This window comes from Anolis sagrei, chromosome 1 (assembly GCF_037176765.1).
Source record: "Anolis sagrei isolate rAnoSag1 chromosome 1, rAnoSag1.mat, whole genome shotgun sequence".
Lineage (NCBI taxonomy): Eukaryota > Metazoa > Chordata > Lepidosauria > Squamata > Dactyloidae > Anolis > Anolis sagrei.
Window position 1 is genome coordinate 131,486,602 of NC_090021.1, and position 27,187 is coordinate 131,513,788.

Here is a 27,187-nt window from a genome sequence, read left to right on the forward strand (position 1 = left end):
TGTTGGCCTAGATTCAGCTTCTAAAAAGTCTTCAAAGACAACCCCACATAGAGCGCATTGCAGTAATCTATCCGGGATGTAAGAAGAGGGTGGACCACCATGGCCAAGTCAGACTTCCCAAGGTACGCACGTAGCTGGTGCATAAGTTTTAAATGAAAGGCCTTGTAAAACTACAGCTTTCAGGATTATATGGCATTTAAAGTGGTGTCAAATTACATTAATTCTACTTCAGTCTCATCTACAATGTGTTCGTCTGGCTTATTCTTATTATTTTTCAAAATAGGGTAATTTTGGTAACACCGTTACATTTTCATTACCTTTTCTCATTCCTAAAGAAGGTGGGAGGGAGAGATTTTTGAGACTTGTTTTAAGAATCACATTTTAAAATAGGGAATTTCAGTCCGCCTCACTGCCACCATCCCACATGCACAGCATACAACCCCCCCAACCCCCCCTATAAAAATGTAACAACATGCACTTTTTGAAGAAGGAATGAAAAGAAGAAGAAACAATGTAGCAAGTGCTGAAACAAGTTGTTCCTTTTGTGGCTGTGAGTTATGTAAAACAACAATTCTTAAGCAGTAATTTTCCAGGCTCTGCAAAAATGTGTTCTGCACATTTCCCAATTCTCAGAAGTGATTACTTAGTGGGAGGATAGATATGATGGTCGAATGCAGATATAATAGAGCTTCTCTCCAAAACACTGCAATGTAAAGAGACATTCCTTTTACACCCTTTTCACATTCAGACATTATTTTTCTTTTGTTTCCCCTTTTCGATTCAGCTTTAGACACAGTCAATGCCAGGGATAGACAAAGTATAGCCAAGAGCTGTTTTGTGTTTTCTAGAGCCACTGGAAGTCAATTTTATTGTCCCAAATGCCCTCCATAACCACTCTAGAGGGCATGGGCACTCTGCCATGCTTTCAACCCACAGGGGCATTTATGGCCAGGAGAGACACCTTTAAAAACAGTGAATGGCAAGTTAAAAAGAGATCATTCCTGGTCATTAAATATCCATGGAGTGTGTGTGCTGAAAACGACATTAATTCTAGTGTAGCTGGGCCATAAATTTCATTGTAAACTTGCAGTGTTGTAGCAGATATATAACTAGAGAGTATGTGCAGAAAATCCCTGCAGTTTTCTTTCAACCCAATGGTATCCAGATGTTTTTGGGTCCATCTACACTGCCATATATTACAATTTGAAACTGCATGACATGGTCAGTGTAGGCTCATACAACACCATTAAAGCAGTTTCAAACTGCATGACATGGTCATGTAGATGAGCCTACTGTAATGTTTGTAGCAAGTATGACTATTAGGAATGCTGACTGCGATTGATGGGAGTTCTAGTCTTACATGTCTGGCAGATCTTCAAGTAAATACACTAAACCTGGAAAAAAGTACTGGTGCCTTACCAAACTCTCAGGATTCCATAATATTGAGACATGGAAGTTAAAGTGGTATCAAATTGCATTAAATCTACCGTGAAGATGAATCCTAAGACAGCCAAGTTATTTTGGCACATGAGTATTTGGCACAGAAGACTAAAGAACTTCAACAACCAAGATTCCATACCATTGACCCATGGCATCTAAAGTGCATTCAAACTGCATTAATTATACAGTATAGATGTATCCTAAGTTAGCCAGTTTTATCAGTTTGAAGTGTAGGTTGCTGTAATTCAATACACGTTTGGGGCCTCTGGTCCTTGGCCCTCAGCTTGGTTAACCTTGCTGATCACATGATTCTTTGTGTATCTTTCTATATAAGCAGAGATAACTTCTAATTGACTCCACACTACTGCCCCACAGGTTGGATATGCTGGAACTACATATAAGGGATGCATGAATTTATCTAAAAGTTGGGGCCAAATCCTTCTTTTTCTTAGCCCCATTCTGTGATGCAGCTGAGAAACTGTTTATCACACACTTGTGTGGTTCTATGCTTCAGTCTAACAGCTCTTTCATATAGTGGTAATGTATACTTCTGTCAAGGTCACATATTCTTTTTTCCTAGAGTTCATTTATCATTATCTTTCCTACTTGCAATGCAGCATAAGTCATCTAATTGCACACGTTGCTGGCAGCAATACTGGACACCACACATTATAATTCAATCTGTGGTACCATAACATGAAGAAGAGACTGCTTAATATATTTCCTGCAGCTGCAGAAACACAGCACAGGGGTCGTTCACACTGGAAAATGACTCCGGTGGGTGATCTCATCATCCCTCTTTTTGCAACGTGAGACAGGAGAGTTGGGAAACTGGCTCTTTTAGTTCGGATCCACATTTTTGTAAGTTCAGAATATTTCACGACCAGCAAACAAGAAGAACTTGGCCCTGCAATGTGACAACTATAAAAAGACTCATCAAGAATGGGGTTGCCAAATGGAAATGGTCAGATTGATCAAGATTAAGCTATTCCTTAATTATACCCTTCTCTGACAGTTTCTACAGTAGCCTGCACATGGAAATTCTTAATTGAGGAGGGCGGACCACTTTCTTCTTAATCAGTTTCAAATGCTTCTTCATGTCTTAGGGACACAAACACTATTTTCTTCATCGTGTTCAGACCTGTGAAGGAACAGTGGCTGAATAGACTGAGAGCCCTACAAATAGCTCCCCGCCTCCTCCAAAGTTTCAGAGCACTTGCTGGAATTGTAACACAATTGGAATTGCAACACAAATTCCAACCCAAAACTGATATGTTTAGTAACCTGTAGTAAGAGCTTGCTGGGTAATTGAAACTGCAATGCTTAGATTGCAACATACAAGGTGGGAGTGTTGATAAAACAGGAGCACAGCTTGTACATGGTAAACTCTAGATTTGCCCTGCATTTGTAGTTTCATGATGCAACTGATCTATGAGCCACTCAGGATGTTCAACTTCTTGGAAGTCAGGATATGGGATGATATGTCCCATCCTCATGTGAATCATGCTCAGGAAGCATGTCTATATTTGCAGTAAAGTTTAAAAAAATAAAAATATGTCACCCCCCTCTGACATATTTCTGATGCTCTTAGGAGTGCCTTTGGCAGAGAAGGTTGAAGATCTCTCTGCCTGTCCTTCTCTTTCTTTTTAGAAACAGATGGTGAATCGTCCCAACAAAAGCCCTCCTCAGCCAAGGGGACAGCTGTTTCTTGAACGCAAAGCAGGGAGGAGAGAGCAGGCATGCTCAGCACATGGCAGCTTGGTGCGCATGTGTGGGTGAGGGAGAGTGAGCAAGGTTAGAGGGAAGCTCACACTAGTGAGTCTCTTCAAGGCATGGGAGTTATGTGTGGGAAATTTGACCCAATTTTATCATTGGTGGGGTTCAAAATGCTCTTTGATTGTAGGTGAATTATAAATCCTAAAAGCTACAACTCCCAAATGTCAAGATCTGTTTTCTCCAAATTCCTCCAGTGTTCACATTTGGGCATATTAAGTATTTGTGCCAAGTGTGGTCCAGATCCAGCATTGTTTCAGTCCACAGTGCTCTCTGGATGTAGGGGAACTTCAATGCCAAGACTTAAGGTCAATGCCCACCAAACCCTTCCAGTATTTTCTGTTGGACAAGGGAGTTCTGTGTGACAAGTTTGGTTGAATTCCATTGTTGGTGGAGTTCAGAATTCTCTTTGATTGTAGGTAAACTATAAATCCTAACAAGTACAACTCCCAAATGACAAAATCAACCCCCCCCAACCAGTATTCAAATTTGGGTGTATCAGGTATTTGTGCCAAATTTGGACGAGTGAATGAAAATACACCCTGCATATCAGATGTGTACATTACAATTCATACTAGTAGCAAAATTATAGTTATGAAGTAGCAACGAAAATAATATTACAGTTGGGGGTCACCACAACATGAGGAGCTGTATTAAAGGGTCACGGCATTAGCAAGGTTGAGAAACTGGTCTAGAGGGTTGTAGTTGGTTAATTTTTATAAAGCTTTATTTTTCCTGTTTCTAAAAAAGTATCTCAAAATACAAGTTACTGGTCTGTTGTACAAAACACAACTAAATAGACTAAATGAACATTAAAAATTAAAATACAAGATTGCATAAGACATTAATATTATGTATTTATTTAAAAACACAGTGGTGTATTTTGTTGGTTTTAAACTCTTTATTATAGGGTGAGTAGATTTTCATTACATGCAAATGTTTTTAGAGTACACCTCCCTTAATGTGGGTGTTACATTCCAGGACCACCCGCAAAAAATGAAAATCTACAAAGGAGGACTTTTCCGAGGGTGAGGCAGAAGCGAGGAGAGATTTAAAGGTACCTTGCACCTTTTTTTGCTAGCTATCTCTGTTTTGCTTTGCAATCTCTCTTGATTCGCTGCCTCTCCCCCCAGTGGGGAGGGTGAAACCCCCTTCCACACGCCATCGTTGCCAGGAGGTGGGATTAGAACGCCCCTCTGGGCAACTACAACCATTCATTTTTTATGTCTATAAGTCTGGTCACACATATTTGTGTGGACATGTGATATGTTTTGCAAAAACCCGCAAAACAGTGAGTGTGCGAAAAGCAAACCACAAAGGGTTATATGGTTCCATAAGGCAAATAGGAGCTGAGCTGAAGTACAATCACCAGATCACAATAAAGAACTTCAAGAATCAAACTGATTATTTGTTGTGCATCACTTTAACCCAAGGAATCCTGGGGAAAATATTTAGTTTAGGCAGATCATTATTGTACCCAGAAAGAGCTGATCTACATAGAGGTGAGAAAGATTCCCATCTGAACTACTAGATACATGCTACAAGGTTAGAAACCAAATACAACCCCCAATGCTTCATGACATATAATTAGATCCATAACTCCTGTCTTAATTGGCCTTGACACAGGACGTATTACATGCCACATATGTCCACACAAACATGTGTGACCAGCCTTATAGACATAAACAATAGCATTACCAAGCTCTGGTAGAATATACCAGGGATGACTTTCTTGGCTTATCAATACATCCTTATAATTGACATTATGCATCCTTTTGCACCAGATCAGGAAGCATTAAGCTTGCGAGATGTTGATGAGTAACCTTCATGTCATATTGAACCATTCACTGGGCTGTTGAGGACTGGTGAGTTGAACACAGTTTCTGTTTCTCATCTTTTGTATGGAGTCTCATGGATGGGAATTGCTCTCCAGATGTTGAAGAATTATAGCTCCCAGCATTCTTTGCCCCCGTTTATGTTGCCTGGGCTGCAGGGACTTGCTGCTTGCTGGAGGGCCATAATATTCTCTGGTCTAAATTATCTAAGGATAGAAAACATAATGCATTGTATTCTCACCAGCACTGCAATTCTTGCTCATTATTCTTGCACCAGCACAGAGATGAAAACATTTTCCACATCAGAGTTGCCTTTATATGCTGAATGACACCCTAAAGCTATGGCTCCCCTCCCCAGATTGCTGATTCTGAACTGGAATAGGGCAATTTATTTCAGCGAAAATCATACTAAACTCCAACATAATCAGACTTCCACTGTAGCATTTCCATTTGCTCCAATGGATTTTGCTCACAACAGAAGAGCATAGCTCGTCAATTGCATGCACAGGAATTCATCTGAATCTTAGCAGATGGCATGGGACCTTCCCCTTCTCACTAAGGAACAGGATCCATCTGCTAAAATGAACTTCCTACCAAAAAAACATGCATCTTTCATGTCCTGCCAATTCGTATACACCTTTCATCTTTAAAGAAGAAAACTCTCCAAACTTCAATTGAACATGCAAAAATTTCCACTTTTACGTTCAAATGAGCATGCTCAAGTGCACCATCTTCATTTTTCTTGTACTTTTGCAGAGTCTAAAGGAGAGGGGAATCCAAATTTTACCTATGATTGGCTCCTCTGACCCACATGGTGAAAGGGTTTAGAACTGAAGGACTTGAGCTGTTGCCACTGGCATTTGGATACTGTAATTTCAATACAAGTGATTGGATGAAGGAATTATATTTCCAACATGAAGGAAACTATTTTCCATATCATATATAGAGCTTGAAAATATTCTTTTTGGAGAATTACAACTCCTAGGCTCACTCAACTACTATGGTAAGTAAAGATGTTATATGAGGGAGTCATAGAATTGTAGTGGAAATATTTTTCCACACTCAGGTATTCTGCATAGAATTCCATACGTATTACCCACTTGAAAAGACGATAGCCAGAAAACAGGATAGGTGCAATGCTAATTCACAGTTTACAGAGAGACATGTTCCTCTCCAAATGAGTCGTGATCAGTGGTGGCTGATGCCTTTCATGTCAATGGAGGATTATGTCTGTTCTAAGCCCGAGTCTTCAAAAACGCTACTCAAAGTGCTGAATTATATTCCCCAAGTAGCTCCAGGACCCTGGATAGCTCCTGTGACATTTGGGCTGGAATCATCAGCTGACACTACAAGAAATATTATTATTACTAGTGTTCTTTATTAACATTATGGAAATCCTTGCCATTAGACAGGATGAGGCATTTGCCTCAGGCAGTAGATTTGGTGTCTCATGAAAAGGGCAGTAAAGTTTTTAGTTATTTGATTGGTCTTTATTGTAGTATTAATTCCAGGGATGGGTAGCGATATTTGTTGGATAATGTCCTCATGTGCCAGAATAGGTTGATTGACTTCGGGTTATTCTGGGCCTTGATGTTGGGTAAGCAAAGAAAGTGGTTATCTTGAACTAATTTCAGAAAATGCTACCATCCATATTATTTTCTCAACAGCCAAAAAATGTTGGTGATAACAAAGTCCGGCTTCCCCCTTAAGAATTAGCAACAATCCATCAAAGCAATAAGCCTTCTCAAATTGTTCTATACAAGTAAAGTATGTCATCAAAGTGAGAAATGACACCAATAAACAAAGTGTTACATGCACTGAACTGAACTTGCAATGGAACCAACACTATAAATAATGCAATAAAAATATTTGTAGTCATGCCAAGGAGGTAGCCAGTTCATAAAACACAGTTGTTTCCTGGTTAAGTTCCTCCTGGAAGATGGGATGGGTGAGAAGAGAATGAGAAAACAAAAAAGTTGATTTAAAAAAAATAATATATTGAATATATTCAGGACAAAGCTGATGAAGAACATTTTCAAAGGATATTATTATTATTATTATTATTATTATTATTATTATTATTACTACTACTACTACTTCTACTACTATGGCCATGTTACTCTAGCAAATCACAATGAATTCTAGGTGGAGAAATAATGAAAAATAATGATTGCTTCTAAAGATGAATAATGCATTATTATCTGTGAGGTAGTATCTGTGTAATCATTATAGGATGTCCAGTTCCATAAGTGAGGGAGGATATTGACAGGGCTCATATATTCACTATTTGATTCGTAGTTTTCCCTCTCTCCTGGGGATTTGGCACACTTTATGGTCAAGGAAACAAAACTGACAATGACTTTGAGATACCAATTTTGAGACTGCAAAATTACCTAGGAAAAACCTTGCTGAATTAGACCAAAGACCTAATGCAGTCTAGCATGCTGTTTCCATGGGTACCAACCAGTGCCTATGGAAAGCATACAAATAGGATATGTGCCAAATAAACCCATCTGATTTATATTCCCTAGCAACTTACACCTGATAAACATCATCCATAAATTTGTCAAATGCCTTACCAAATGTTGGTCATCACTAGATCTTGCTGTAATCATTTCTACAAGAATCATAGAGTTGGAAGAGACCTCGTGGGCCATCCAGTCCAACCTCATTCTGGCAAGAAGCAGGAAAATTGCATTCACAGCACCCCTGACAGATGGCCATCCAGCCTCTGTTTAAAAGCCTACATGTGCAAATGTTCTTCTTTCTGTCTGTTCTGAATCTCCCAATATTTACCTGCACTGAAGAAATCCAAGTTCTAACACAATGGTAGTGAATGAAAAACATGCCTCCAGAACATGGCCATATAGCCCGGAAAAACCTACAACAACCCATTTCCTGATCTATTTTCTTGCACACCATACATCTCCCATGATTCTATAGCACTGAGATACATTGTATGCTTCTTTTATGTCTTCCCTTTATTTTTTTCAAAAGCGAACAAACACTAAACGTGCTCCTCTGAAGACCTGCAACACTTCCATTGTTCCTGTCCTGTTCTGTACATTCTCCATCTTTGCAATGTCCTTTCTAAACTGCAGTGATCAAGAAAGCACAGTATTTCAGGTGCAATTGTGCCACAAGTTCTTCCTTCCCCATGGCACAATAGTCTTGCCTGTATTTTCTCTAGTTAGAGTTGCAACCCAGAGGGCATGTTTATCTCTTTTAAATACAGCAGGGGAAGTTGTAAATAGGCCAGTAGCAAAAAAAAAAAAAAAATGTTTCTGCTCTAGAACAACTAAAAATGACTGGCCTCTGCTACCAATAGGAGGGATGCTGAGCAGCTTCACAGATTGTATTTTGTTGCTTTATTTCCTGTGGAGCTTTAGTAATCAGTGTTTATTTACTGAAATATGATGGAGAGAGTTAACACTTTATAGCACAATTTAGTGTTCTGATCTTCTTATAGAGTTTTACAGGCAGGTATTAAATCTAGTCCATCCTAGTTTATACAAGCAACATGTAGGTAATTACTGTAATTTATGTGCACCTTTCCATGGAAGTAGGATAGAGCACTTAAAGTTAATGTTTAAAGTACTATTGGTCCTCCATTTTTGTGGGTTTAACTTTTGCAGACGTGATGGATTTGATTAATAGGACCTCTCTAAGGATCTTATTAGATGGAGATCCAAAAGCCGGGGGACGGTGGGGAAAACCATGGGCTGCCATCCCATGACATTTCCCAGTCGTCTCATGAAAATGAATATCTACCAGAAACTGACTGTAAAGATGTAATGGAAGACCTAGAAATTAGTAAAGAATGTATTTGTAAAAAAAACTTTAGATCCTCCATCATTACTCTGGAATCACCTTCCACTAGAGTTTGACCTTAGAGGAGCACTGCAGGGCCTAGAGAAGTATTATTATTGGGCCAGGGTGGAAGTAAATAATTTAAATTCAAGTTAATTTTTCCATTTTTGAGGGGGTCCTGCACTCTAAACCCAACAAATGTGAATGGCTAACTGTAATGAGATATTATTATAAAAGATAAAAGTTTCCCCTTGACATTAGGTCTAATCGTGTTCAACTCTGGGGTTGGTGCTCATCTCCATTTCTAAGATGAAGAGCCGGTATTGTCTGTAGACGCTTCCAAGGTCATGTGGCCAGCATGACTGCATGGAGTGCCATTACCTTCCCTATTTATCTATTCACATTTGCAAGTTTTTGAACTGCTGTGTTGGCAGAAGCTGGGGCTAACAGCAGGAGCTTATCCTGCTCCCCAAATTTGAACTGCCAACCTTTTGATCAGGGAATTCAGCAGCTCAGCAGTTTAATCCACAGTGCCACCGGGAGCTCCTGATATTGTTATATTATGATATTATTAAAATTAATTGATATGATCCAAAATACTAAAGTTGTTACCATCATGTTTACATTTTGAAGCAATTCTTTCATTTTCCCCTTAACAGAAGCATGTCTGTTTTAAAAATTTAAATGCACCAAAAGATCCAGCATGAGGCAGCACTTGAACCAAGGACCCATCCACACTGCCATATAATGCCATTTCATAATGTAGTCTGCACAGCTATATAATGCAATTAAACTGCCTTTAGAAACTGCAGTATATGACAGTGTAAATGGAACCCAAGATGTATAACCTCTCTAAAATGTTACTTCTCCATGTTAGTGCAGCTCCATGTGTAGACGCAGGCCAGCACTTTGCTCACCCAGGTACAGACTGTCTGTTGTAAATGGTGACTTCCTATGTGTTCCTCTTGTATTAGGAGACTCTCTGAGCATTTGTATGTGAACAAATGCAAGCAAAAGTTTAGTAAGGCAATAAATATCTACAATTGAGCCTTCTAAGCCATCAGCATGTTTGCTTTTAGCCTAAGATGACTAGACAATAGTTCAGGGAAATGTTGGGGCATTCTCTTTTGGGATTACATGCCTTGTAATAGTTTCATCTGCTCCCACATACACTTGTTCCCTAGATATGGTGAGATTTTGACTCTGCTTTGTTGCTGGTTGTAGAGGATTTTAGCACTATTCCCAGTCTGCACATTTCTTTTCAACTGCTTTTTCTTTCTTGAGGTGTTGTATGAGTGTGCATCTCTGCCATGCTAACTTTTACCTTCATTAATTCAGCTCCTCCATGCATGCCTTTCTCCCCAGTATCCATGCTCTGCACATTTTTAAAATGTGTTTTTATAGTCATAGCACTAAAGAGATAAAATGATAGGAAGAAAAATCTCTATAGCTAGGTTGCTGTGAGTTTTCCAGGCTGTATGGCCATGTTCCAGAAGCATTCTCTCCTGATGTTTCACCCACATCTCTGGCAGGCACTCTCAGAGGTTGTGAAGTCTGTTGGAAACCAGGAAAATGGAGTTTATATATCTGTGGAATGACCAGGGTGAGAGAATGAACTCTTGAAAGAACCATTAAAATGAACAAAATCTGGCTTCCAGTATAAAAAACCCCTCTAAAATCATAACAGTAAAGAACAACACTCAAAACCAGGGGAACTCCAGACAGGAAACAATCAGAGACAGCTAATCACCTCTCAACAAAGGATTCTCCCAGGCAGTAATAAGCCACACCTTGAAACTGCTAGGCCATTAAATCAAGGTGACCAATTGAAACATTCACACCTACCTCCAACAGACAAGAGCTCTTTCTCCTACCCTGGATTTTTCCACAGAGATATAAACCCCATTTTCCTAGTTTCCAACAGATCTTACCTCTGAGGATGCCTGCCATAGATGTAAGGTTTTTTTTGTCGTGTCAGGAGTGACTCCTGGTGTGAGAGAATTGGCCGTCTGCAAGGACGTTGCCCAGGGGACGCCTGGATGATTTGATGTTTTATCATCCTTGTGGGAAGCTTCTCTCATGTCCTTGCATGAGGAGCTGGAGCTGATAGAGGGAGCTCATTCGCCTCTCCCCGGATTCGAACCTGCGACCTGTCGGTCTTCAGTCCTGCCGGCACAGGGGTTTAACCCACTGCGCCACCGGGAGCTCATAGATGTAAGTGAAGCGTCAGGAGGGAATGCTTCTGGGTCATGGCCATACAGCTGGAAAACTCACAGCAACTCAGTGATTCCGGCCATGAAAGCCTTCAACAATACAATACAATCTCTATGGCATTTTAGCTCTTCCAGGTGTTCCCCAACCAAATAGGTAGGAGCAGAATGGGGCTGCTCCTACCTGTTTCTACTTTTATTTGCTACCATGCAACTTAATTTAAATACAGCTAGCTTGCTATAACTCCTGAGAGATTCAACAAGTCTAAATCTGTCACCTACTTTCATCATCTGGGTTTGATATTGTTTCATTTTGTTTTTTAATAGTCTGAATATAGATCATTTTTTTAAAAATGATATTTCAACTTACATTTGGAGGGATAGTTAAAACATATTTAAATTGCAAGCAAACGGTGAAATTTTAACATGTAACCTGGAAGGGTAAACAGATGGCAATTTAGAAAAAAATCGACATTTATTATTATTATTTTTTGTCAAGATCAAGGTTCACATAAAACATAAAACAGAAAGGAAAGAGAAGTGGGAAAAAAATTCCAAGCTTCATCTGCCCCAGTCAAAAGAAGTAAGCAATTAACTAGAGGCCACTCTTCTAATACAGCTGTCTGAACAAATGGTCACATGAAACCAAAACCAAGCTGCTGGATATTGAAGAAAGGAGAATAAAGGTCTTCAGAAGAATTCGCAATGAATTAATGTTCTGAATTTTCTGTTCTCGCTTGCTAATAGTTATTTGCTCACTTTGATTACAAGTAACCCTACCTTATGATTCACTGACCTCCATTACACTATATAACACATTTTTTGTTCTTGGCTAATAAATGTCATTTCCTAATTGGTTCCATCAGAAAAACACGGAAATTACAAAAATTGTTGTTGCTGGACATCCAGCAGCACATTTTGCTATAGTTTATCAATGAATATCTCCTACAGTCTCAACCGTTTCAACATAGGGTTGCTGTGAGTTTTCCGGGCTGTAAGGCCATGTTCTAGATGCATTCTCTCCTGACGTTTCACCCACATCTATGGCAAGCATCCTCAGAAGTTGTGAGGTCTCAAAGAAAACTCACAGCAACCCAGTGATTCTGGCCATGAAAGCCTTTGACAATACAATTCAACATAGTTTGTGGTAGCCACAAAAACAAAGTTTCTGGAATATAACAACTACTTTTAAAGTAAATACTGCACAACTAAATAGGAAATAGCACTTTCAAATCAGGAACAGATTTTTTTTTCCAAATTTTGTTATATAGTATTAGTGCTTAAAAATGGAGATGAGCACCTACCCCCAGGATCGGACACGACTAGACTTAGTGTTAGGAGAAACCTTTACCTTTACCAAGGTAAAATAAAATATTTTGCCAACAAAACTAAGAAATAGCATGGTTTGAGACTAGTTTGAACTCTCCTGCTCTAGTATTTTGTGTTTCCTGATGGGAATCACACTCTAAACATTTCTAGGTCACTAAGCTTCCTGTCCTTGTTTTATTTCTAGATGTCTATGACTATTTAAATCCCTATCTTTGGTTGCATTTTTAAAGTTGTGTGAGTTTCCCAAACTTTTCAACATTTTTTCCCTAGTTATAGGATGGAAGTGAAAATTTAGGTTAATGGAATGTAGCCCTTATTAATATTTTAGCTTTCCTGCTCACTTTGGAAGTTGGTGTTAAATGTATTGCTTAAGACTTTCCTCTCCAGAGTCAGAAATATGAGCAAGAAAGGGGAAGGACAGAGCAGCACTAATAGAGAATGGAATGATGACAATAGCTGACTTTTCAGGTTAAGACTATTATTCGAGAAAGGTATCAGAGTTATTTTCAAAAGAAATCTACAATAAAATATACCTATCTATATTGCTAACAAACCAGTGCTGCATTTTATTTGAACAGGTATTTGAACAGGAATTTGATGTATGAGATTTTAATTTTTTTGGTTGCATTTAGTAATGTGCACACATATACACACATGCTAGAGGCAGACCTGGGTCTATCCTGATTACTTTTTGATCCAGTTTTGCTTCCCTAGGATACCAGGTACCAAGGCTGACACTCATACATCTCCTTGATCAGGGGCTGATATCACTGGCCAACACATATTTTGGTCCCTGAAACATTAGTCCTATTTCTGGGGATGTTTGATCTGCTGATTTAAAAAAATAGCACCAGTTTCCCCCTATCAGCTCTAGTTTTTGTGATACAGAACATATGCCATATACCAGTTGCCATCTGGTCACCCACAGGAAATCATGATAACCATATCTAAGAAACTAGAGTGGATGCAGTTCATCCAGTGCCATTTTCTGAATTTAGCACCCCAAGTAACAGGCCTAAAAACCAAAACACTGAGATTTTTTGTTTTTGGGTTGCTGTGAGTTTTCTGGGATGTATGGTCATGTTCCAGAAGCATTCTCTCCTGATGTTTCACCCACATCTGTGGCAGGCATTCTCCGAGGTTGTGAGGTTTGTTGGAAATAAGACAAGTATTGTTGGGCTAGGTAATAGTTCCAGTAGACATGCCCTTTTTTATTCTTATGTTATCCTGATTTGCATGCATCTGAATTATGTTTGGGCCACATAGCACTTAATTTACTTCCTCAGGGCCCTTCCATACAGCCCTATATCCCAGAATATCAAGGCAGGAAATCCCACATTATCTGAGTATGGACTCAAATAACCCAGTTGAAAGCAGATATTGTGGGATTTTCTGCCTTGATATTATGGGATATAGGACTGTGCTGAAAAGCCCTTAGTAATTGAATGTATGATATTAAAACCCACGTATCCCAGTGTATATATTTGGGGATGGTGGAAGGTGGCAAGGAGGTCGAGGTGGCAAGGAGCATGCTATGTGGTGTGACACAGCAATGTAGAAAATGGTGGTCTGGTAGTGCAGTTTAAAAAGGAGAGACCAGACTGTACTATCAGGAGCAACCAACTCAGGCTCCTTCCACACTGCTATATAAAATCCAGATTATCTGCTTTGAAAATCTGGATTATACGGCAGTGTGGATGGGGTCTCAGATGACTTCACAAAGCTCAAGGAAGATCAAGGAAGATCAAGCCCAATGCTAGTCAGGACACAAGCATTGGGTGATGGTGGAGGGATTTTTATGTTGCTTTATTATCTTTTGGTAACACCCTTCTAGAAGGAAGGAAACATCAGGTGATACAATGATTAGAACTGTGTTTAAACTATATTTTTATTCTTGTATAGATTGAACCCAAGATAGAGGTAAAATAATTGGAAGATAGATAGATACACAGACAGACAGATAATAGGTAAGTATTTTCAGACTGGGTTCTACTCCACCTGTTGTAAATAGTAGTGGTTTTTAATTTTAATTTTTTTACTGAATTTAAAAGAACATCTAATGATATGAATTGTAATGAAGTTTCAGCTGAAGCAAATTGCCAAAACACAATTGCTAGTCCTTGGAAAATTGAAAAAGGTTATTCTCTTCAGTTGCAATATGGATAGTGTAAATTATCAAGAATGAAAGAAATTGGTTTTCTGTCCCATGTTGCTTGTTCATGCACGTTTCCCATCTATGTGATTCCAAATATATTTCTGCATATTTAGTTATTTGGAGAAGGTGTGGTGTTTGTGTGTGGAGCTGTTACTGATGGGCAATTGGAGGTAGCAAAATCAGGTGAAGGGAAGGGTGAGTCTCCTCTACACCATTCCTCCTACATATTTTAAAGAGGCACAGTTTAATATTAGAGAGAGGATGGTGCTTGGCTGCTGATGAGTAAAGATGACCAAGCTTTCCCTACAGCAATCCCTCAAAACTGAAAATGGATTTGTTGAACCAAACATTTGGCATTCAAAACCTTCTGAAATATTTTCATATTTTGTATTTATATTTTATTCCGTATTTTGTATTTGTATTCGATATTTTATATTTGCATGTAAATACTGACTTTCAATAGATCGCAGCGAGGGAGCTCCATGCGCTGTATTTATATTTTACTGTGCTTTTATTGGTTTTTTTAAGTGCTCCAGTCCTTTGAGGACCTGCTGAAGCCAAAAACAAAAAACAAAAACAAACTTTCAATGAATCTATATAAATAAAAATGTAATGTTCGTTTGTGGGATTAACAGAACTCAAAAACCACTGGACAAATTGACACCAAATTTGGACACAAGACACCTAACAACCCAATGTATGTCCTTCACTCAAAAAATGATTTTGTCATTTGAGAGTTGTAATTGCTGGGATTTATAGTTCACCTACAATCAAAGAACATTCTGAACCCCACCAACGATGGAACTGAACCAAACTTGGCACACAGTTCTCCCATGAACAGAAAATACTGCAAGGGTTTAATGGGCAGTGTCCTTTGGTTTCGGAGTTGTAGTTCACCTACATCCAGAGAGCACTGTGGACTCAAACAATGATGGATCTGGACCAAACTCTACACGAATACTCAATATGCCCAAATGTGAACACTGGTGGAGTTTGGGGAAATAGAATCTTGACATTTGGGAGTTGTAGTTGCTGGGATTTATAGTTTACCTACAATCACAGAGCATTCTGAACCCCACCAACGATAGAATTGGGCCGAACCTCCCACACAGGACCCCCATGTGGGCCACAGCAACGCGTGGCAGGGGATGGCTAGTAGTAAATATAAAATATGTGAGTAATGCCTAAATTGTCCTTCAAGCAGGGTATTTTGATACCATTGATATTCAGACCTTCTTTAACATTATTTAAGATGGCTGTATTTGTCTTAATATAAATAGTAGATAGGTAAAAAAACTATAAAAGTTGACAAGTCCTCTGTTTTGTCAGATAATCACACTATTTAGATCTATGAGACTAAGGATCCTCATACCTGGAGGCTTGCTGAAGCACCAAATTTGAAGGATTGTTGGACCATCAAAACATCTGACAGAAGATTGGGAAAATGCCAAAAGACTATAGTAGAATACACTATCTGCTTTTTAAGAAAAAGATCCTGTGCAACATCTGTACTTGAAGAACCTGTTGACATTTGAAAACCTGCAAATGTCCCAACAGCTGGTTTGACCTGAGAAAACTAGAGTTTCCAAAGATGTCCCAAATATAAGCAAACACTGTCTATTTTCAGAACGTCTGGCGAGGCTTATAATTGTGACTTATCCTCTAGAATTACATCTTCCTAAGGAAGGCCAACACCATTTTTGAATGAGATGGCTTTCACCACACCTGTTTTGCGTTCTTGTGTTATGACTGTGATCAACTGTGCTCTCTGAGGTCAGCAGGGGGATGGTGCTGTGCTGTCGCTATTCCAAACAGTTGTGCAGCTATTTGCTGCTGGCAGAATTTTGCTTTTGCTGCTGTGACTCTGGCCAAAGGAAACATTAATTCGGCTCAAGCAGCCACCAAGAGCAGCGGCTTACTAGAGCACAGTGAAAAACATGAAACATGAGCTGCTGGGTGCAAGCTGAAGTTGTTGGATGATGAACTAAAGTGAAGATCATACCATTTTAGCCAGGAATCTGTGTTTCTTAAAGAAGAATTAAAGAATGTTTAATGCTGACTGTCTAGAACAGCTACACTATTAACATTTATGGTGAGGTCTATATGTCTTCAAGCAGGAAGCATTATAGGTCAAAATGCCAGAGAAACAACTGAAGACGGGTATGGCCTTCAATTGCTTTCTTTGTTCCTTTTCTGTGTGGATAAACCTGCCACTTTCAAGTTGCTTAGGAGTTATACTTGGAACCACTGGCAATCATCTTTGAGAGTTCTTGGAGAACGAGACAAGTCCTGGCAGATTGGAGGAGGGCCAAGGTGGTTCCTATCTTCCAGGAAAAAAAGGACGACTCAATCAATTACTGTCCGGTCAGCCTCACATCGATACCAGGCAAGATTCTGGAAGTGATCTGCACTTCCTTAATGAATATGTTCATCACTAATAGTCAACATGGATTTATCAAAAACAAGTCATGCCAGACTAATCTGATCTCTTTTTCGATAGTGTTACAAACTGGGTAGATACAGGGAACACCATGGATGTAGCATATCTGGATTTCAGTAAGGCCTTCGACAAGGTCCCCCATGAACTACTGGCAAACAAACTAATCAAATGTGGGCTAGGCAAAATTACGGTTAGGTGGATCTGATTCCCAGAATGAAAAGTCCTTGCATCTAAAATTATCTTGGACGGGAATTCCGATGGTGGACACACCTCTTTTCATCAAGGGCAAGGACACCCATCACATTGCCAGCTTGTTTCACACAGCGATCTGCTCATTTTCTTCGCACAAAGGAAAGGCACTAGGAACACTATCACCTATTCTTCTAGGACTGTATAGGAACATCATATACCTTGCCTAGTATCATACAGATGGCAGCTTACTGTGCCTCATCCATCAAATCTGGCATTTGATTTGTGAATGGCCAATTATTGTTTCTGCTACCTCCAATCCAGTTCTTGCTTGTCAGATCTGACTCCTAACTTATCCATGTCACACTGGCGAAGGCAGGCGAAGTTCTTGCCACATGTGATAGATTAAGAGGGGAGATAATTATATGTGGCTTTTTCCATCTAGCACAAGGAGGGATCATACAGGCCTCATGAAGTTATTCAACTATAACTTTAAGCATTTTTCACCAATACCTATCCAAGCTAGAGCTGCTGAGAATTCCAGTCCAACAATACCTGGAGGGACATATGGTTCCCATCCTGCAATACCTGTTTTCCACCCCAGTCTAGAGTTAGTGTAATGGCTATTTTCTCAAGGCTAGCTATGACTACCATGCTGCCTCACAATCATGAAGCATCTGTCATAATAATAATAATAATAATAATAATAATAATAATAATAATAATAAATTTCTACTCCACCACCATCTCCCCAAAGGGACTCAGGGCAGCTCACAAAAGCACTGCAAGTGCTGCAAATAAAATGGACAATACATAAGCATATAAAACAGCACAGGGAGCCCCTGATGGTGCAGCAGGTTAAACCGCTAAGCTGCAGAACTTGCTGGCCGGAAGCTTGGTGGTTCGAATCCGGGGAGTGGGGTGAGCTCTTGCCGTCAGCCCTAGTTTCTGGCAACCTAGCAGTTTGAAAACATGCAAATGTGAGTAGATCAATAGGTATTGCTTTGATAATGGTGCTCCATGCAGTCATGCTGGCCACATGACCTAGGAGGCATCTACGGACAATGCTGGCTCTTTGGCTTAGAAATGGAGATGAGCACAATCGCCCAGAGTCGGACACAACTAGACTTAATGTCAAGGGAAAACCTTTATCTTTACTATAAAACAACACATCGTTTAAACAACAACACACAGAAAACATCATCAAGTCTAGCTTAATACCATGAGCTACTATTCTGGCCCACTCTGAAGTGACCATCAAAGCAAGGCATTGTAGGACAAGTGGCCACAGAGATGGCCAGTAATGTTTTTGTATAGCAACACAAGCAGTTTCCTTGATTACCTCACCCATAATGACTTAAAGACAACCCAGAGGATGACCCAGAGAGCTGACTGATGAAGTGACATGACATGCTTCTATGAAAGCAAAAGTAAAATACAAATAAAAGCAAAATGGGTGATTTTTTTCCTGTCAGGAACAACTTGAGAAACTGCAAGTTGCTTCTGGTGTGAGATAATTGCCTAAGGGACAACTGGATGTTTGATATTTTACCATCCATGTGGAAGGTTTCTCTCATGGGGAGCTGGAGCTGATGAGGGAGCTCAACCCGCTCTCCCCGGTCGGTCAGTGGTCCTATCGGCACAAGAGTTTAACCCATTGCGCCATCAGTGATTGAGTTATAACAACATTAATTGGATAAATCCAGAGCTGCGCTGCTGCTTCCCCAGAGCCTTTTGGCCATCCACACAGCTGTCCAGTCCAAAGATGCATTGCCATTGCAATTGCCACCAGAATGCTTGCTGGTGACATCACATTTCTGGCCACATGGCTTGACTGCAGAAAAAACATCAGAAATGCTGGCAACAGAGAGCTGCTTGCTGGCAACAGCAGTCCATTGAAAGTGTGGAAAACAGATGGGGTCAGATCCATCAGTCCATACCTATAAGTCTGTGGGACAATTCCTGTGTAAACCCTATGTTTCGTAGATGCAAATCAATGCTGGATATAGTGGTTGTGCTGCGAATCCAGCCATATGGACACTCTATAATAGTTGTGTGGTGAATTCATTTTATTTGTCTGTGTAGTCATGACCTGAGAAAAGAAGCGGCAGTAATGATAATGAATCCTTCTGCCTCAAGCTGAAAAATCTCTTATGCTTGCCCAGCATCTGTGATTGTCTCTTTCCTGCTTCTGGCTCCCCACGTTTTGTTCTGTTGGACCCGGACTCTGTGGAAGACTGTATGAGGCCTGCGACTCTGGAAGTGAGGACCATTTACAGAAGAGAGAGGAAAATTATCTTTGGCTTTGGCTATTTCCCACCGCCCCTGTAGGCATAGTCTTTTTCAAATCACCTCTTCCACAGCTCATTTGAAATTCCCTGCAATCCCAAATGTGCTCCAGCTACAGAGCCCCCGCCCTTCTGCTATTGTGCAATGTTTGGATAATTTCTTGGCACAGAACCAGGAACTTAGCATTTCTGAGGAATTAGCAAAAATGCTAACTTGTAGGCATTGGCAGGGGGTGTGCATACTTACTGCATCACCCAGGCCAGGGCTCCAGGGCTATTTGTAAATCATATCAGATCCAACATGCAAAGAGACACCTGTCACCCGTCACAAACTGAGAAAAGGGATGGCACTCGAGGAATTGAGGAGGGATTTCCTCAGGCAGAGTATCTGATACTGTATATGGACAGCAAGTGGAGCAACTGGTGCTAAGCGTGTTAAAATAAGAGCAAGACACATTCGGCAGCGGGAGAGATAAGAGTGAGCTTATTTTGAGCAACTGTTTCAGACAAGGTGGGGACTGGAACTTGATAGCCCCCCTGATATACTTTGGACTGAGCCATTAAACACAATGGGGTGGCAAATGCTCAACTAACTTAGATCCATTCCTCTTGGCTTAGAATACACTCACTGTGATTGCAAACAAAGGGAGGAAGGACAACATGCCAAATGTCAGAAATAATTTATTTCCAGGTTCAGGAAATTTGCCATAGAGATCAATGGAGGCCCTCCTTCCTTCAAAAAACCTTGTCTGGGAAGGTCTGCTGTTGTGATGGTGGTGGATGTGTGCTCTCAGGCCATTTCCAAATATGAGAATCCTAAGGAAACCATATCACAAAATATTATGAGCATGAGAAAGTGTGATTTGCCCAGTGTCACACAGTATATGCTTCTCTGACCTGGAAGAGAATTGAATCCTAGAAGAATTGAATCTAGGAAGGCCTACCTGTCTGATTCTCCCAGTTTTTAGAAATCTATCTTTTGGTACCCAAATAGCCATAGCTCAAGATGACGTTTACTCCTTGGGGTGACTTACTGAGTTGTAGATATACTGTTTTAGGACTCAATATTAAGTGCAATCCACTTACTTGGGAGAAAAGACTGGAATGTGGGCCAGAATCTTGTACCAGCTACTAGTTAAGTATACTTAATAGTGGGTGCATCTACACTGTAAAATTAATGCAGTTTGACACCACTTTAACTGTCATGGCTCACAATCATGGGGATTGTAATTTTATAAGGTCTTTAGCCTTCTCAACCTGAATGACAATACTAAAGTGACCCTGTAATTTTTTGTTTTGTTTTGCAAAATTTGTTTCTGGGAGTTGCCTTTGTCTTCCTACGAAGGCAAGAGGGTATGATTTGCCCACTGGTTTTCCATTGGTTGTGTGAGGATTCAATCCTTGAACTCTAGAGTCATCTTCCAACACTTAAACCTCTATATCAGTATTTCTCAAACTCTGCATCTTCAGGTATTTTTCACTTCAGCTCCCAGAAATCCCAATCAGTTTACCAGCTGTTGGGAATTGTGGGAGTTGAAGTTCAAAACATCTGGAGGAGCAGAGTTTGAGAAACTCTGCTCTATACCATCCTGGTTCTCATGTACTCTCCTACAGTGGTTCTCAACCTGTGGGTCCCCAAGTGTTTTGGTCTACAACTCCCAGAAATCCCAGCCAGCTTACCATCTGTTAGAATTTCTGAGAGTTGAAGGCCAAAACATCTGGGGACCCACAGGTTGAAAACCATTGTGCATACCAAAAATAGCCATTAAAAAAACAGAAGTGGATTTCTGGCCTTCATATCTCATTTGGAGAATTTTGGGTTGTCTTAGAAAGCTCTGAGGTACAAATGTGTCAAAATTGTACATCCTTACTATAGTACTGAAAAATTCTGCCTCCAGAAAAGCAAGACAATTAGTGTCAATCTGATTTCAATCCAGTATGATCTGGGAAAAATAAAATAAAATAAAATTGCGCATTAAAAAGAAGGAAAGAGCAATCCCAAAACATCATTGCAAGCAGTGGGCACTACTCAGTTCTCATGTGTGCATTAGCATTGATGATGTGTTCATAACTGTGAAAATCACTACCTAAATTGATAATAACCTCTGCAGTCATTAAAAAAAGGAGAAAAAAGCATTGCTCCTTGTAGGTTTGGCAGCTGCTGAAAATGTTACACTTGCCTCAGCTAATTGAGAAAACAGGAATGGCATGCCAAAAAAGGAGGGGAAAAACATTAATGGAGACAGTGCATTCTAAGGGAGCTATATGACATCTGCAAGGCTTTTTTGACCAGGGCTGGTGTAAAAGGAACCCCACGCTATCTCTCCTGATAATGACTTTTGCAGCTGAAAAGTGCATGGAATGAGGGGGGCTATTTATTTATGGCATCCACAGCCAAGAATTTAAAGACAGCGGAGATACCCTTGTCCACTCTCGCAGTCGCTTAGTTGATAATTATAGTGGGTCGGATGATGTTTAAAAGGCAGCGTGTAATATCTCCTATAGGAAATACTTTTAGCAGGGATGCTATAATTAACCGAAGCCCTTGCTTTCATCTGGATAAGGTTTTAAAAGGTTGATCGGTCTCCTGCCTTTTCTCGCAATGAAAAGAGATTTATTAGTTCAGCTACATGAGCTATTTGACGTGATCGCAAAGGTAAACTTGAAACTCAGGGTCAAACTACACATTACATTAAATATGAAGTTTGAAGTGCATGCCCAATGGTTAAAGACAGAATGGAGGAAGAAGAAACCCCAAGACAATAGACACAGTGAGGAAAGGTGAGAGTATTGCTTTGCTAAATGAGAAAGAATTATGTCGACCCAATGAAACTTCTTTCCTAGCATTGCAGACAGAGACACTGGGAAAATTAATATCTAGAACTTTTATATGTGCTGTGTTCGTTTTCCCTTGATACTCTGATCTGCAGCTTTTCTTTGGATGACTAAATTCTATTTCTAAATACTCATATGAAGTTTTAAGTTACTACAATGGTAGATTTTTTTTCCTTTTTGGAAAAAATGGACTTTACCTTTCTTTGAAAAGAAAAATTACATCATATCCTTTTAGCAAATGTGAATCTCCATGAACATCTGGAGACCACCTTTTGAAAACCACTAGTCAAGGAAAGGCATGACCTTGTTAGGAGTCAACCCTTTGAAAAACTGATGCTCACAAGCACTCATGTAATGGCACACAGGTAACTCAACTGTTAAACGGATACATCATGTCTTTGAACAGCCAGGGACAAAGATATGCCACTGCACAAAAAACATATTAGCTAGCAGAGTTTTAAATTGTTTCTTTGAACTTGAAGTTAAAATTGCAGTTGCCCAAAAACATATACTCTCCCTTGAAACCTCTTAGTTTTAAAATATGCAGAGACAAAAAACAAAGCCTTCTTTAAAAAGTAACATACTGTACCTTGGTTACTCACAAACATCTTGTATTAATTCAGCATATAGGCACAGACACAATTCTTATTAAAGTTCAGTTATCAATAGGATGTAGTTTTTTTTCTGTGTGAAAAACACAGAACATTATTCTTAATCAACAATCTATAGTCCAAAGTCTTTAAGTATGCATCTTATGAAAGTCCAAACTGTATAAGACACTCACTGCTTTTCAAAGCAAACATATAATTCATGCATAAATCCAAAAACATACCTGCTTCCATTCAAGTCCAAAAGCATACTGATAACAAAATTGAGTCTTGAGTCTGAACATGCTCAGTCCAATTACATGTCTGCAGCCCCTCCCACACCAAAGAGGTCAGTCAAACTGGCAAATCAATATATACATACAATACAGGTTAGAAAATATATATATTAACAAACAAATAGTGAAGGCTTGGAAGGTTGCTATCCTCACATAGCTATATCCCCAAGGGCCCATAACGATTCACAAATACATTGCTGATGTTATAAAATGGAGCGGTTTTAGTGATAACACTGGCCAACACAGATTTTGGTGCCACAACTATTAGCCTGTTTCTGGGTATATTTGTTCTGCTGATTCCAAAAACGGTACCAGTTTCTTCCTATCAGCTCTAGTTTGTGAGATACAGAACTTATGCCATCTAGCAGTCACCAGCTGCTTGCCCATGAAAAATCATGATACCCCTATCTAAGAAACTAGAGCTGATGAGGTCTTATCCAATTCCATTTTCTAAATTATCATCCCAAATAACTCCAGGGACAGGCCTAAAACCTAAGATACCCCCCCCCCCCAAATATGTTTTGTTGGGCTGTGCAATAGTTGTCAGAGCAAAGGGTATGAATCCAAACATTGGACAACCAGCCTGATATCTGATGAAGGCCTTAGCCCAACCTGGCTGATGAGGCTACCATGAGATGTCAGGATATGGATGCCAACTGCTTGGTTCCCCTTCAATTGTTTGACATATAGTGTTGCCACAAGAAGTTGTCCCCTTCAAGAGAATGAAGCATTAGCCCCTTTTGCACGTGACAACATACCCCAGGAACATTATTTCTGCATCAGGGATAGCTGCCAACCAGCGTACCTAGAAATGAAGTAGGTCCAAGGAAGCCAATCTGGTCTCAGTCCTGATTAATTTCAACTTCAGCTCCCTTAAGTAAACCCTCAAACTGTGGGGATAGGCATGTTTGGCCATTCCTTCCTCAAATGATCTGGCCCAGTGCCAAAAATGCCTTCTAAATTTGTGGCCAGGAAAATCAGCACAATAGGATTCCATAGCATTGAGCCATGGCAGTGAAGAAATGGCTGTGTGGTGAACTTCAGAGGCAGCTGGGTAAGTTGTGTATGTATTATATTAGCCATATATGCACTCACTGAGCCATACAGAGTTTCAGACAAAGAACTTTGTGCTCCTTAATCCAACACTAGAACCACAACACCAGCATTTAGTAAGGATAACAGAAATTGTGAAAATAAGGCAGTATGTGGTTGATTGGATAGTAAAATGTACAGTTTGGCAAGGATTAAAAAGTAACTTTTGAATTGAGATCCATTATGCCCTTACACCTGACATCCCTTTATCTTCTATGGCTCAATGTCATGGAATCACAGAAGCTGTAGTTTTACAAGGTAGTGCATCATTAAATCCCACGATTCCATAGCACTGAGCCATGGCAGTTAAAGTGGTGTCAAACAGTATTGATTCAACAATGTAGATGCAGACTTAGTCTGTAATATAACAGCTCTGCCCTTAGCAAAGCATTACGCATATGCATGTGACAAGCTCTAATGAAGACTAAATACAATGGCAAAGTCCTTGAGGGAAATATATATAGAGAGAGAGAGGAAGGGAGAGAAGGAGAGAAAGAGAGAGAGATGCTTTTCTAGGGAACCAGTTTGTGATATATTAACAGACTCTTGAAACTGAAATGCCTTGGAGATGAAAAAGTATTCCAGGCAAATGTTTTCCCAGATAAGACTTTAATTAAAGCAGTGTGTCAGCATATCAATGAGAGTGAAACATGGGCTGAGTACTTGGTACTGAGCTTTTGCATGGTTTATTCAGTGTTGTCAGCTAATTTAGGTGAGACCTGTAACTCAACAACTGAATTAATATTTCTTGTTTTTTTATTGTAACTACATAGCCTGCGGGATGCCCCAAATGTGACCATATATAGCCCTATTGGCATTATTAAGGTTATTTTTACTTTTATTTTTGTATTTGTTTTCATATTGGAAGAGTTATTCTTTAATTGAGCTTAAATATGGAGACAATTCAAAAATTTTCCTCTAGATATATATTTGAGTTTCATTTATGACTTGAATGAAAACAAGTGCAAGGGGAGAAACATTACAGAATTAAGGTGAAATAAGCTGAAACTTTTATTCCAAATTAGACCTTGGCTTGAACTACTCAGGTAGGCCTGAAATATGATCACCATATTACATGGTGGTATAGCTATGATATAATAATTTGGAATCACATTCACTTTCATGGCTTTGGGGAGAGTCTGGAATTTATAGTTTGATGAGACTCCAAACTCAGTATCAGTGAGATCAGTTTACTTGTTGTTTATTCCTTCAGTTGTTTCTGACTCTTCGTGACCTCATGGACCAGACCACACCAGAGCTCCCTATCAGCCGGGGCCACCCGCAGCTCCTTCAAGGTCACGCCAGTCACGTCAAGGATACCATCCATCCATCTTGCCCTTGGTAGGCCCCTGTTCCCATCATTGTCTTCTCCAAGCTTTCCTGTCATCTCATTATGTGGCCAAAGTATTTCATCTTTGCCTCTAATATCCTTCCCTCCAGTGAGCAGTCGGGCATTAATTCATGGAGGATGGACTGGTTTGATCTTCTTGTGGTCCGAGGCACTCTCAGAATTTTCCTCCAGCACCACAGTTCAAAAGCATCTCTCTTGCTGCACTCAGCTCACTACAAAATTGTAAATACCCAAACTACAGATCTCACAATTCTGTAGGAATTAAAAAAAAAAGCTTTGACCATTACCAGCCATTATGAATCATTTTTATATTTGCATAAAGTATATTAAGCTCATAAACAGAGTAAGAAACTTGCTGGAAAGCATCAGAAAATGTGCAGACAAAATACAACAAGGAGAAACTAGGAAACGGCTGCTTCCTTGCCCTGTTATCTCATGAAAGTCATCAGGAATTAAATTAGGGAAAGATAAAATCTTTAATTAGAAGCCAGTGGCAGCACCAAAGAGCCCAGAATAGAGCTGATGCCAGTTTTATCTAAAACTATCTACACAAAATGTGGATTTCATTTGAATGATACAACTTTTACTGTGTTAAAAAAAAAAAACCAAGACTATGAAGTGAACACTTTGTAATTTTGGAATGGGGAGAGAATACTTGGAGAAAGTATTGTTTAACTACATTTTTCCTGTGACAATAGCATTTCAGTTATGCAGAGGGAATGAGAGAGAGAACGGACCAGAGTGATAATGTCAACTTTATACTTTAGGATGGCAATACAATGATATGGAAGATAACGTAAGAAACGGCAAAAAATGAAGTGATTTTGTCACACAGTTGAGCAGGCATAGATAAATGGCTGGTTTCCTGCTGACACTGAGAGAGACATGAAGGTATGTATAGATAAAACTTGAGCAAAAAAAACAGACACCAGATAACGGTTCTATAAGGGCCGAGATAAGAGAGTGGTGACAGAAATGCAGGTCAAGCTGCAGTGGCTGCAGGGACAAAAGTAGGACAGGCCCCTGGTTCCCAGGCTTCAGAGTTAAGTTACTTCACAAGAACAAGTTCTAGTGTTGTGGCAAAATAAAGAATGAACCTGCTAAATTCAACTAAAGTTCCTTTTCTAAAACAATGCCAAGAACACAGTAGATTCCCATCACCTGCTACACAGAGAGATGTCTAGAAGGCATTGTGTTCGACAGTGGATTGGAACACACATTTTGCTGCATGAAATGAACAAGGCATATTCAGTTTTCAGAATGTTATTTTTCAAATATTAATCTGTTCTGTTATCCACTGCATGCCTAACAGATAATTCGTGGTAATAAAAGCTAACTTGCTAATATATTTCCCCATAACTTTCTTTTCCCTTTTTAGTATGGGGCGAGGGGAAGGAATACTCAAGAATAAAATTATTTCTGTTTCACAGGTGTATAGCAGGGTTGGGATAAAGTCTTTTGGGTAAAGTTTGATAAAGATTTTTGTAAAAGGAAGCTTCTTTGTCAGAGACTTTTTAACTGAGGTATGCCTAAAATGACATGTGAGCACCTCACTCT

The 27,187-nt window shown here is 39.6% G+C and overlaps 1 long non-coding RNA gene across 1 annotated transcript in view; it reads right to left on the reverse strand.

Annotated features, from left to right (window-relative positions):
* The window catches only part of LOC137095905 (uncharacterized), a 52,051-nt gene extending 28,878 nt beyond the window's left edge, over positions 1-23,173 (reverse strand). Inside the window, exon 1 of the long non-coding RNA XR_010909052.1 lies at positions 23,137-23,173. This is a non-coding gene — a long non-coding RNA (uncharacterized lncRNA). The remainder of the gene's footprint in view (positions 1-23,136) is intronic.
* Positions 23,174-27,187: the final 4,014 nt, after the last annotated feature.